This window comes from Plectrocnemia conspersa, unplaced genomic scaffold (assembly GCF_051122295.1).
Source record: "Plectrocnemia conspersa isolate PC_06_02 unplaced genomic scaffold, ASM5112229v1 ptg000004l, whole genome shotgun sequence".
In the NCBI taxonomy this organism is placed as follows: Eukaryota; Metazoa; Arthropoda; class Insecta; order Trichoptera; family Polycentropodidae; genus Plectrocnemia; species Plectrocnemia conspersa.
In genome coordinates, this window is record NW_028277168.1 from 12,994,543 (window position 1) to 13,007,701 (window position 13,159).

Sequence of the window (13,159 nt, forward strand, 5' to 3'; positions counted from 1 at the left end):
ATGTAGTTATGTTATAATTCAGTAACTTATATCTGAATAACTTGAGTTTAAATTCCATATGAAACTTATCGTTTTAATTTTTTATTGTATGTAGGGGATCAGAATTAGTGAATTTATTTTTATCGATCATCACAGATAATGTTTTTCTTTATTTTTATAATTTTACGGATGAATAACTAAAATAAAATCAGACTAGGTATAGTATAGTAATATTTATAGATCGGTAGCATTAATTATATAATAGTTTAAAATTATTAAAATATATATCAATTGTTTACAGACTTTGAATTCAGTCTGGTGTTTCATTGCTTACTTGTAAGTGCTGATTTTCTTTATCTTGTTGTAGCGTTTTTTTAATAATACGCTAATAATATTTTTTTATACTAATTTATTGCCATTTTGATATTGAAAATCGTAAATTTTTAAAGCATGTTTTCGTACTACAATAATATTCAATATACGTAACTTTTAATAAATTAAAGGTGTATTCTTTGATCTACTTAATATAACTACGAGATAATAGTATCAGTGTCATTATTTACCTATTTTATAATAACTACAGTTATTACCGACAATAATATAATATTCACAAAAAAATATAATGAGTATTAAGGGTTATTGTTTTATTATTAATAAGATTTTTTTATTGTAATTTTAATTTTATTTTTTTTATTGTAGATTTACAATAATTATTGGAAATTTAAAAATAATATGAGTTGTAGCATGAGTATTGCTAAAATTAAAAATAAATATTATACATGTAGCTTTATTGTATAGTTAAAAATTTACTGATTTTTACTTTACCGTCGTAAATAACTCTAATGATATTGATAATTTTATCTCGTACTTATATTAAATAGGTCAAAGGATACATTTTGAATTTATTATCCCTATGAACGAAAGGTAAAAAAAGTTGTCTATTGAATTTGAATGTAGTATAATATGAACATATGCTTTACGAATCTCACATCTTAAAAATATCAAGATGGCAATAAATTAGCGTATTAAGAAAAAATGCAGACTTGCTAAAATATTATGGTAATTTATTAACACTACTTTTGGATAAAAAAATTCTAGTAATGCTACTTTGTTTATAACATTGTAGATAATAAATCTAAAGTCTCCGTTTCTTAAGTTCTTAAGAACAAGATGAAAAAAATTAGCCTATTATTTTATAATAATTACGACCTAATTTTGCTAAGATCATAGCAAAAAATATATTTATTAGTATATATATGTACATATATGTGTAAAAAACATACATAATAATTTATTAAAAACAATAATCAAAAGGCCTATTTGTTATATTTATTTAATATCTATTATATATTACTTACGAAAAACGCAATTTTTATCATAAATACAAATCACAATTGAATAATTACATTTATTATAACATAAAATAAATTTGCTTTTTGGTGTGAAAAATAAGTTTTCATCAAGACTAAAACATCTAGGGATAAGGGACAAATCAGATATTTATTTTTAATTTTTAAAGTTAATATTCCTGCTGTAAAAGATATTCGCTAGCATTCCGTTGATACTGGTTTGCTTCTAAGCAAAATTTTATATATTAAAATATATTTTGAGTCCATTCTCAAGTATATGCAAAATCTTTATATTGTAGACTACATTTATTTTTGATTGTTCTATGTTCAAGTATTTTTTGGTTGTCAACATTATATTATTAAAATCGTCATCAGCATTATCCATCTTAGTTATTCAAGTATCTTATTCCAAATTATCTATATTATAAAATTTTCAATATTTAAATATATTTTTCAAACGCAACATTGTTAGGCTTTTGTAAAAAATATAACAAACAAATGATATGTTTTTTTCTTATTTATTCAATTGTTAATATTAGTACAGAAAAAAATACTTGTGAACAAGTCGTATTCATATCTGATAATTTTTTGAGTTTAAAATCAGAATATCCTGGGTCAAGTGATGGCACAGGAGCTTCCAGGTATACAACCCAAGAATTCCTTATTGTGACACACGCGTTGAAAATCTTACATGTCAAAAATAGCAAGTAATCATAAATAAATTGCTTAGGAAAATTTAATTACTCTATTTTACCATTAGGTAAAGAATATAAAATCGTTTTTAATGGTGAACTTTGCATGAAAAATAACATTATTAATATTTTTTATTTCCATAGTTTCTTCTCCTTTCTTTAAATTTGAGTTATTTGGTTAGACAATTTATTTATGTATTTACTCAAAAGGCAATCCCAATTTAAAAAAATACATATATCAATAATAAAGAGAGCTATTTAATACGTTCAATAATTCATCATATCTATATCAATTATATAGCTTACATAATTTAAAATGGCATAATAAATAATTATATATTTCTCTTTTTAATTTTTGGTTATGTAAAATAACATAGAGTTGAAATAATTATATGTTTTTTTGTAAAAATCATACTGTATAGTTTGTAATATAATTGTATTTAATTACATTTTTTTACAAACATTCTTTAAATTATTTTAGAAAATTTTTCGTAAGGTATTTTGATCTAAAGTTGCAGTCAATTGGTTTGCAACTGAAAGTTTTCTCTTGTCCTACATTTTCATGCTTCAGTTGTCGAACAACAAACCCGATGAAATAATTAAAAAGTGCCGTTGCGGCAACCTTTACCAGTAGTAGCACCATTTCGACGTCGATTTCTTTTAAAATCGAAAATAAAGCCGCCGATTGCGTGTGAATTTCCATTATGATATAAACGGGAATCGCTTTCAAAATTATGGGATTTCATGATTGAACGATCCGTTCGTACCGAGTCATTGATGCTCTTATCGAGTTAAGCCAATTAATTCAAGTCGGCCGTGTAATTCGATAGAAAGTTTTAAATCCAAGGGACCCACCGTCGCTTTAATTGGGAGAATACGACTTGTGTCTACGTATACTTGAAACGTCGAAATGATGAATTATCATAAGACAGCTATTTTTTTACGATTACGTAACTGACGTAAGAAGCTAGTTATCTCATTTGCGTATTACAATATTTATTATAATACATGAAATGACATTATTAATCCATCATAATTATATCACTGAGAAAGTGGTTTGATTGATAGATAATATACTATTTTATAATAAGACATATAGAGAAAGGACATATATTCTTCTTCTATATAATATCAGAGTTATATATTATCAAATAAAAAGTATACATAATTAAAGATAACGTGTATAATATGCATACACGTGACGTAGGAAAAGCGTGACTAATTCGTTGATTCTGGTTCGCATATTGTAACCAAACTGGTTTGTTTCAAAACAAATAGGCGTACAGGCTGTTTCGAAAACACCCTGCACATTTATAATATTGATAATTGATTCCAATCATGTTAGTTAGAACATGCACTATAAAAAAAATTAAAACAATAATCGTCATTTCCGATTACACAATTTCCTTTTGCGCATTGCATATTAATCTGTAGCTTACGTAATTTCACTTATCGTAATAAATAATTGTTATTTATTTATATTTTTAATTATTGATTTGATAAAATAATATGGAGGAAAATTAATTGTATGTTATGTTTTTGGTTTCAGATTAATTTCGTTGCAGTGGAATTACTGTTTTAGGTATGTGTATAAATATCATATTATTAAACAACTTATTTTAAAGTATAGATTTGATAATAAGGCAATATTTTTAAGACATAAATTTATAAATATTTTTTTCAACATAGGGGGAAAACTATTTTTATGTTTATATATTAAAAAAAATATCCGCGAAATGTATAACAAAAATATATATATAATCTTCCCCTTCTTTAGCTATGTTAAAAATTTAATGATTATATTTATATGCAGAAAGTAAAAATACAACGCAATTAAAATATTTCTAAAGCTCTTAATTTGTATAGACCGTCATGCATTATACAATGTTTCAAAGAATTAATTAATATTATTTATTTAATATTAACATCCAATATAATTTTTGAGAACAATTACATATATTATGAAATATTTCTTCTAATGAAATTTTTATTTGAAAGCTCGTCAATCTCTAATCACAATTTTAGGATACCCTCAATATTTTCATTATTAAATTAAAAAAATTAATATTCATATAAATTTTATTGAATATATTTATACAGTAAAATACTTCTTAATGGCGGTGTAGAGTGCGAAAACGAGCGGAACATATTCGGTTGAATGTTGTCCCCGACCATGGCCGGTCAAGAGCACCAACCGGTCAGTGATCCTTATCCATTGTGGGCGGACTGGACCATAATCTTGCACCGAGAACAGTTTTGAAATATGCATGTCTCATTATGCCCTTAACATGGTTTTCATTCACGCTTTTCGAGAGTTGATTCACGACGCTAATACGAAGCAGATAAATATATGTTAATAATAATAAATAAATAATGAGTGGAACCAATGATGCATACGATGACTAATTGCTATTCAAAGCTCACAATAAATCAAACAAGGAAGCTTTATTCATTGTGCGAATTCTTCCTGCAACATTCACTTTTTTAACAAAAGGTCTATTTATATATCTTCGATTTTTTGTCACTGAACAAACCTAATTATATAATTTTCATACTTCATGACAAATCGATTAAAGTGTATAAACACACGTGAATTGACAGCCTTGATTCGAATTATAAGCTTTTCATCGTTAAATGACAATGACAAAATCGATTGAATATGTTTTTTTAATTATTAAATAATCGATAGCTGTTTTTCTGTTGTATAATATAACATTACTGTATTTTTTTAAACACGTCTAACATACGCTTAATTAAAAAATAGTAAATGCATAGTGAAAGTTATTCGATAACCATAATCACCATGACATTCAAACAATTTGCTTTCCGTAAACGTTTTTACCTTATACAACGTGGTTATTTACATATTGATTAGAAGCGTAGAATATTTTATTTCTGATATATTTTCAATATGTGTATATATATATGTATACATGTTTATTATTATTTAAAATTCATATTAAAAACAAGTTATAATTTGTATTATTAAAATATGTTTTTATATCTAAAATGATATATGGCAGCAGTAACCTCATTATTATTTTAATAGTGCGACAATTTAGTACAAGTCACGAGTTTTCATGTTTCCTGCCACGTAGTATAATTTCTTGTCAGCGCCTTAGTTTAAATTTTTTTGACAAATTTTTGTGTCACGGTTCAACATGAATAACGCACGGTGATGCAATTAATCTTTGAGTATATATATCTCGCATTATAAAATATATTTTATATGTACTTCAAGTTTTTAAGTTCTTTGAAAATATAATATGTTAAATTTATAAGCATGGACATTAGATAAAAACGTTCAATAAAATTTGGACATTATATAAAAACATTCAATAATACATATTATATAAAACAGCAGATCCTCAAAAAATATTGTAAATAATAAATTTACAATTTCACATTCGGACATTATAGATTTTAAAAATATTTGATAATAAGTTTTAAATGTTATAAATAATTATAACTAGTATACTTAGCTGTGTCTATTTAACCTAACCTATCTTTGTGCTATGTTTATTAATTTAAATGACAAACAAACAGTTTTTTTATTTTCTTCAAACCATAAATTAAAGGAAAAGTCTATGAAATAATAACTAATATTTCTGAATGAATATAATCTGCAAGATTTTTTTCCGTCCTTATCAAATAGGTATATCAGGTTTTTTTGTAGCAAAAAATGTGCCGGAATCTTGTTAATATTTTATTAAAAAAAAATGTATTTGCTTTTTAACATAGATGGTATTTATTGTATTTAAGGCAAATAATCATTATCAAATTATCGTCCGACAAATCTTTTAGCCCCTTTCCTTGCAGTTAGTATCAGTCACTATATGTTGTTTTCTGAGTAACCACAGATTAATGTTATTTGAAGGATCTAATGTCTCAAAGGTTGTCGGATATGTTTAATGAGAAAATTCCTAAAATTGTCTTAGTCTTCAACAAATCTCTTGATGGGTTGGCAATGATATTCATTTGCGAAAACTCGCGTTCACGCTCACTTGAAGAAATAATAATAACATTCAGAGTTCGTATTAAATGCAACATTTTTTCTTGATAGTGTATTTACGTAATCTACAAATCATTTCTCTATCATTTAGTTGTAGTTTGATTGACAAGTTTCTAATTTTAATTTCTCCTAATGTAAATTGAGTATTACCATCAGCAGGCTAATGTTTTTGATCAAATGCGCGAGATCAATACAATACAATAAAATAATATATTTTTCATTGCCTTTTTTAATTTTGTATAAAATCTACTTGGGTCAATTGGGAAGATCTTATTTCGAAAATCTTTTGTAAAGTAAAACTTCTCAAAAGCGAAGATTACGCACAGCAGCATGCATAGTGCATTTATAATATGACCCAAATTTTTGTCTTCTTTCTTTAAAAACATAATTTTTATTTTATAATTTGTCTTGTACAGTTGAAACTTAATTCTGATGATTGTTGAGGAGCGTCACACATTAATCCTAGGTCCAATAGAAATCCTGTAGTCGTGTTTTTTTAAGGCCATCATAAGTGTATTTATCATTTTAATATAATATTTTTGAATTATGCATTGATTCTTTAAAATTATACATAATGGATTCAAAATTATTCCACATATTCAAAACTCATCCATCGGAAACTTAAAATTATTAAAATTTTTAGCAGCTTAGCCTGTAATTTTTTGCACATAAATGCTACTCCTAAATATTTTTTACCGAAACAATTTTATTTGAAAACAATATTTAACTTCAAAGAACTAAATGAGTTTGAGTATAAAAAACTTCGGTCTAAAAATAATTGTATTGTGTTTTAGGCTCGAAAAATCAATAATTCGTGACTATAATTTCATATATCAAGTCAAAAAACGTATTAACAATGCTTAATATTAAAAAGTACTAAACAGTTTGTTTAGAGTGCTTAAGTCCAAAAAAATAATTTAAAAGCGAGATTTTTATTTTTGATTTTATATTTGACGCTCACTTTATTTAATGTAAATTTCTTTTTTACGTTTATGAAGTTGAAACAAGGGTTGTCTGCGAGTTTTATATATTATTATTTAGTTCTTTTTAATATTTATTGGTTATTTTAAGATATCTGTACTTTAGTAATATTGGTTTAAAACCGGTAACATATTCAAAGTCAACCATTAAAGATAGATCAGTAGTTTTAAAATTCGAATGTCATTAGTATATATGATACAATTTAATAGAATGGACCAATAAAAGACCTACGGGGCTCCAGCTAGAATTTTAGGCGGTTTGGAGAGTTTTATTAATTAAAACAAAATACTCTTGACCATTTTATGTGTATAATATTCAGAGGCTAATTCATAAATTAAGCTTGTGTTCCACATCGTTGCAAATCAGTTTGCATCAAGAAAAAAGTACATGAAATTGTCAAGTATGTACTTTATTATATTAAAATTATCATAAAAAACACCGGCTAGCATATCGGACTTTTCTTGATTAGTAGTGGCTATATTGTTTTTGGTTTTGAGCTTGATAGTAAGAAACTAAGAGCCGGATTTGGTTTTTAAACTATATAAGACCACGTGTGTTTTGTTATATATTTTAGTGGTAGATGAATTTATCTTTCTTATTTTTTTTTTCAATCTATCATATTTGATGATAAAGAGTGTAAGCCATATTTTATTATGAGTACATAGCTATGTTTACGCATTGAAACGAAAAATATTTAAACTTGAAATAAAAAGTTAATATATAAACCTATATAAAAATATATTGTACATATTTTTTAAATTATTTGGTACATTTTTCTATAAATATGTAATTTCAATGTACATTTTTTATAACAAACAATTGTGTTTTTGTTTCAAACTATGATTTATTATATTTAATAATCATGATTGATTACAAATCATTAATTAGTCAAACCTTGAAATTGTTATTTAATTTCAAAAATATTTTCTGTGGCCGTAAATTAATATCTCTGTCACGAAATATGTAAACGTGCAACGTACTAAGACCCATAATAAGGGTCATAAATGTGCACGAGTTGGATAAGAAAAGCTTATGGTCTTATTGGACCTATCAGCTTCCTCACGATATACCCAAGTTAAACAAGGTTTCGTACGACGTTGTACAACATGGGGGATGTCGCAAAATAATCTTCGGTAAGCTGCGATTTTGATCACGCCAACATTATTACTGTAACGTGAACAACAAACTAAGCTAAATGTTTTTATTCATACCTTCAGTCTCAAAAGCATGATGACCTATGAGCGAATCGGGTCAAGAGTGACTATATCACCCCGGATGTTTAATCAAATTGGTTAAGTGCTATTCACGGTCGTGTCAAAAGTTGAAAAAGAGTATTGCAGAATCGATTTTTTATTTAATATCATTTATTAAGAGACTGGTCATGATCGTTTTAGATCATGACCACCATTATTATGAGCATGATCGTAATGACCTCATATACAAATTTTAATGATACGTTTTAACATGTCGTGCTCGAATGTTTTCTGTAGAAATTAAACCTTTTTCTGTTTAATATATTGTTGATTGACGATTTATTGCTGTCGACGCTCTCAAATGTGGGTCTGGGTTAAAACGATAATAATGCTTATTTGTCTTTGTCTAAATTTCGTGACTGATAGGTCGGTTCTCACAATTGTTGCAAAGTTTGCACAATGAATTTATAAAGTATTTAAGAGCATATTCAAGAAAAAGTATAATCAATTATACAATTGTGTGAATATGGTGCTTAAGATGAATACTGATTACCCTGTCATTGAATAATGTGTATGTATGTAAGATCTTAACAATTTATTTATTTTACCTAGCTTAATAACCATTTCCGGTTGAAATCACCATTATTGTTGGTGTAATGATTTATGTTGAAAAACCGTCGACGAAAGCGTTGTCCTTAAAAATGGCGGTTGTTGTTAATTTATTATGGTACTCTATCTTTATGATATCTTAAAAATATAAATTTACTTTTCTTAAAAAGTTTGTAGATTAAGGGAAAAAACACACGTTTTATACAAATTTAAATTGAACGTTAGTGTATTTTATTTATCGTTAATACAGTGGTTTTGAGACATTTTTTTTTAATTTCGCTAAGATATTAGTGAATTGATTTTAATAATTTTCTTGAGAGTATGATTCTGGTTGCGCTGAAATAGGTTAGGTGAATTCTTGTAATATGCACAATTGGTGTTCTGGCGTGACATGTGTTCCAAAGCGCCCCATGACGCGTTGGAACAAATGTCATCATTACTTAGTGAAATGTAGCGATTTTACAGGCTTTTCTTCGTTATTACATACAAACATCGAACGTTTAAGATTTGTTTTTGGCAAAAACTCAGACTTAATCAATATAAAGTAATAAAATTATACCACGACAAAATAAATAGTATACAAATATAAATTTCTTGATGATACGGTTCTCGCGATATTTTTTTTCATTGAAAATAGCTACATGAAAAAATGTACGTTAGATACTAGAGAGAGAGACAGAAATAGACCTGCTGTAAAGTAATTACAAACCGACAAAATGTAAACGCAAAAGATGCTTTGATGGCGATGAGTTTTCCCGCTGTAAGCGTTCGCTTTTCATTTGGTTTCCATTCACCTTATGAAAATGTTGCAAAGACACAGACCGACGCTGCGGCTCCACCTCTCTACCTGAGTTTCCATTTTTCATACACAGGACATGTCAAAGTTGCGTATATAAAGTTTGACGTACATTCAAATGCGGAATTTTCAATAGGAAGCATTCAACATGTTCAATATATCAAAACAAACATTCAATAGAAATAAGTTCTTGATTAATAATTTCAATAATTGTTTATAACATTTACTTATACTTTATTTTTGTTCTTAATTTTATCTTAGGAATAATTTATGATTTTTTCATTATGCTCGTTTGTTACTTTCTTTTGTGCTTTATCACGAGCGTTTTCCGTTTTGCTCCATGGTAATTATCCTAATTGCTTCCATCCCTCTGCTTCCGTAATATCACATGTTATTTTCTTACCGCTCTTGATAACGTTTACAATCGCACAAATGATGTATAAAATAACTCTTTGATGCTTTTCATCTCTCGAAACACCCATTTTAATCATCGTCCCTTGTGTTTAATTTCGTTTCTGGGATTATAATGTATTACGCTGTTATGTTATAATAACATCTAAAATATATATGATGTATTTATAAGGTCATATTTTTATTTAATAAAACAACATTAAACATATTTTATGTTAACATAAAACTGGTAACTAATCCAGAAAATAATTTAATAGCTTATGATAATGTATTTGACCTATACGACTACAAATCTATCTATATTTAATATTTATATATATAGATTTTACCTTAAAAAATATTTTTTGACAGTATTCTTATGTATATATAATAACATTTTTGCAAATGTAGTGTATTCACGACAATTAATATTATTTCGCTTGAATGAAAAATTATTACAATATTTGATTACCAGAAAGATTTAATAATTTTATTTTAATTGAAAATTCAGTACTGATTTTATTTAGTAATTATTAAATATTTATTTGCATATATGTTTCTTTGGTACAAAAATAAATAGTAATATGAATGTTAGTATTTAACCTAAATAATATTGTAATATTCCAATGAAGTATAATACTATTTTGGTTAATCTATTAATTTTTCAAAAATATTTTGTAAATCAATATGGATATTTTAAACCCCAAAATGTATTTTATATAATTTAAGTTCTGAAACTGATATATTATGCTCCTTATTTATACTAACTATAACATGTTTTAATTTTACTAAACAATTATAAAACGCAACGATAGCAAATTTTTAAACAAATCTTACAATATTAATATAGTATTATTCTGATAGAAACAAGCAGTTTTTGAAAATAAAAGCAATAAAAATAATTGTTGTTAGCTTATATGTTTTTATACAATCCTATAAAGTATTATCCACAATTTAACACAGATTAAGTAAAATATTTAATGAATGCCTATGCAACTTATTTTAAATATCTATGTTTATTTTTATTAAAATAATCATAATGAAAATGGTTTCTTTGTATGTTTTCTTAATATTTGTATGATATATCAAATGGGTATTTTTAACCACGCATAAAGTAATTCACACATATGGTTTCAATAAAAATATGGTTAAAAATTCTTTAAAAAGGTCAACGTCTTTGATTGAACTTTAAACATTCCTTTTCCTTATATATTATATTATTTCATTAGCGTAGTATATTAAGGTATCTTACAATAAAGGCATATGAAGAATATATGTATGTATCACAATGTACTACGTTTCATAATCAATATTATAATTTTTGGTATAATACTGATTGACGTATTTATTTCGTAAACCTAATGAATAAAAGTGATATAAATTAAATTTCAGTGACACATTCAGGTCGATGTTGTCGAATTAAAAAAGTCTTTGCTCCCGCAACAAAAGGCGAAGAGAGTTGTTAAGAACTGAGAGATGTCTGAAAACGATAAGTTGCTTAATTAGATTTTACGACAATTGGGTTAGTGGGCGAAAACGTGCCCTGTCACATGACGAAATATTCCTCGTTCGCGGTTCCAATTAGCGAGAGTGAAAACCATTATTTCATATTCTAGTGGTAACTAACCGTTTCTCTCTCTTACTGTATTCACCTCCCTACTATACTAGGAAAACACTCACAGCAGTGTCTGGCTTTGTTTGAAAACTTACTCTTTTCAACATGTATTTAGATATATTAATAAAAAAATATCATCAGATAATAATCAATTTTAAAATAATGACATCGTTAGTCTTTCTGTTTGTTATGCAAACAAAAGGCGAATATTTTATTTTGTGAATCCATTACCCGTTGAGCAATGCTCAGATGCGGTCACCGTTCATTGTCGCTTTCGTTTGGCTGTACATTAGTTTGTAAGACAAATTTCTCACACGAGAAACAATTAAAACAATGGTACTCTTACCACACCGCGTTACGCTGAGTATTCACACCATATGCCTAACCATTGGGTCACTAAGTTCGCATGCTCTTTAATTCCATACATGGCCTAATAGTAAGTCACGCAACAATCATATCCGCTGATATTATGTCAATAGGGAAGTAAGACAGCGTCCAGCATCCACATAACAAACCAGAAGTAATCTTTAATTGGGATTGTTAATCTATTACTTCCACATACGTAGAATATGCGTACAGGTTTTGACGTTAGACGTATGTATTCTTGCGTACAAAACATTTTAAATGAAAAAATTAAAAATATATATATATTTATAAAATAAATATACGTCTTAAGCTTGAATACATAAAATATTTTAAAATACGTGAAAAGTACATATAAATAGCTTAAAGCCTTTACCAACTGCGATTACCTGGATTAAAAAATATTATTACTATCTGACATTTGGTTAAAATTTGGATAGCTGTTGTCCAGTACTCTTGTTCTTGGATGCGGTATTTCAAACAATGCTCGGGAATGCATGCGCTGTTAATTAGGTGGCACACAAAAACGATTTTCTTTCCAGAATCTCTGGATTGTGATTATTCCTCAACAACTTATTTAAAGTATTTGCATGGGTTGAGGATAAAACATTACTGAACTATAAAAAATAAGCATGTTTTCAAAAACACAGTTATTCAAAATAAATATGTACCTTGTTTCCTTTCAAGTTTTAGTTTTGTATTTGATCATGCTTACCTATTTGTATTGCCAATTTTACATTGTTTAAAACCAGCATAACTTATTTCATATTGTAAAGGTTCATGTTAACTGTAAAATTAAACATTTAAAAAGGTAAGTGATAAAAAAATAAATGAATTTCTAATATCATGTATTAGGTTTCAAAGTATCTATGTCCTTCTATGACTTTCCAAGACAATAAACCACGACGTAAATTGTAAATTTTCTCGTAAATTTAATTTCAATGCTCGCATGACAATGCCCGTGTATGAGCAATTCGGCCACAACTCCGTAGTACGTACTTAATTAAAAGAGCCCGTAGAATACGTTAGTTATCTTTATATCGCGTGTTGTCGCTTTCAACCGTTTGACATGGCGTTCGTGCGATACCGTATAAATTTTCTATTGCGAAACTGAAACGTTTGCTGAAAGGGCGCGGTGCTAGGATATTTTGCATAGCCACGGGCATACGTGCATTGCATT

The 13,159-nt window shown here is 27.1% G+C and overlaps 1 protein-coding gene across 2 annotated transcripts in view; it reads left to right on the forward strand.

Moving 5' to 3' along the window:
• Positions 1-13,159, forward strand: part of LOC148235965 (uncharacterized) — a 163,949-nt gene that overhangs the window by 45,988 nt on the left and 104,802 nt on the right. For both annotated transcript variants that reach the window (XM_088184533.1, XM_088184534.1), the window contains exon 3: positions 3,570-3,602. The gene's annotated coding sequence lies outside the window, so the exon portion shown is untranslated. The remainder of the gene's footprint in view (positions 1-3,569; positions 3,603-13,159) is intronic.